The sequence below is a fragment of the Priapulus caudatus genome, unplaced genomic scaffold (assembly GCF_000485595.1).
Source record: "Priapulus caudatus unplaced genomic scaffold, Priapulus_caudatus-5.0.1 Scaffold872, whole genome shotgun sequence".
Lineage (NCBI taxonomy): Eukaryota > Metazoa > Priapulida > Priapulimorpha > Priapulimorphida > Priapulidae > Priapulus > Priapulus caudatus.
Window position 1 is genome coordinate 96372 of NW_014577933.1, and position 1229 is coordinate 97600.

The window sequence follows — 1229 nt, forward strand, 5'->3', positions numbered from 1 at the left end:
ATATTTGTCATAGGAAGATTCTTCCTATGACAAATATTGTTGGATGTGTTGTGCGCATCATAGGAGTTTAGGAGCGCTATTACGAACGCAAGCAGTGAATTTCAGCTGTAAGGCCGAACGAAGTTGACTCGCCAATATTTGTCATAGGAAGAATCTTCCTATGACAAATAGTGTCATGGGAGAGCGTATATGCGAATGTCGTATTTGTCATAGATGCTAGCAGAACATGTTGCGAGCGGAGTGCGTGCTAATGCTGATTTAATTAACACCATATGGCAATATTGCAAAAGGCTGTAGCGGTTTGCCGGCAGCTCTCGCTATTGCATTTCGTCTCTATAACCCGAATAGGAAAAATAACACAACCCGCCCGAAGCGCGTACACGTATACATAGAATGATGAATAAACAATTAAAAATATTCAGTAAATGTATTAGATTAAGACTCCAGCTATAGCTATAGAGACACGTGCAGTGTATCGAACGGTATCCGAAACAGCAATCGCACCTGTCACCTACCTCTCGGAACTCGAGAAGCTGCGCCCGCGACAGACTGATCGAGACCATCTTCAGCTTCTTCACCGTAACGAGCTGTCCCTGCAGACGACACACGCGCGTTACCATGGTTACCTAACACCGCCAATAGTAGTATTCTCCCTATACGTGTGGCCATACTGATTCTGGGGCATGCTGCACGAACTCCGGCAGTCCGCCTACCCGAAATCATTGTGTCGTAGAAAGTACACATTGAAAACAGAAGCCTGCGTTTATATGTTTCCTGTTGACATATTCGTGTCAATCTGAGTTTAAATTGAGAACTACAGCCCGTTTCCTTTCCCAGTACTATGGCATATAGGAGATGCTATTTGTATTATGTATAAAATTCACCGCCATGAATTTGTACCTCAGTCAGATCTGCAGAATGCATCAACGATTACCGCTTACGACAATGATAAACAGGATGCAACGGCAATTTAAGCGTGTTAGGTCAATAATGTGTCGATAATAAAACGTTCAATTGTGCAATAATTGTAAAGTAATTTGTTTGCGTGCACTTAATAAACTGCGTGCATGCGTGCCTGTCTGTGCACGTTCAAGCGTGCGTGCGTGTGCGTGCGTGCGTGCGTGCGCGTGCACATTCATGCGTGCATGGCTGGGCGTGCGTGTGCGTGCAAGTTCAAGCGTACCTGCGTGTACGTGGGCGCGCGTGCTCGAGTGCAAGCGTTCGTTACT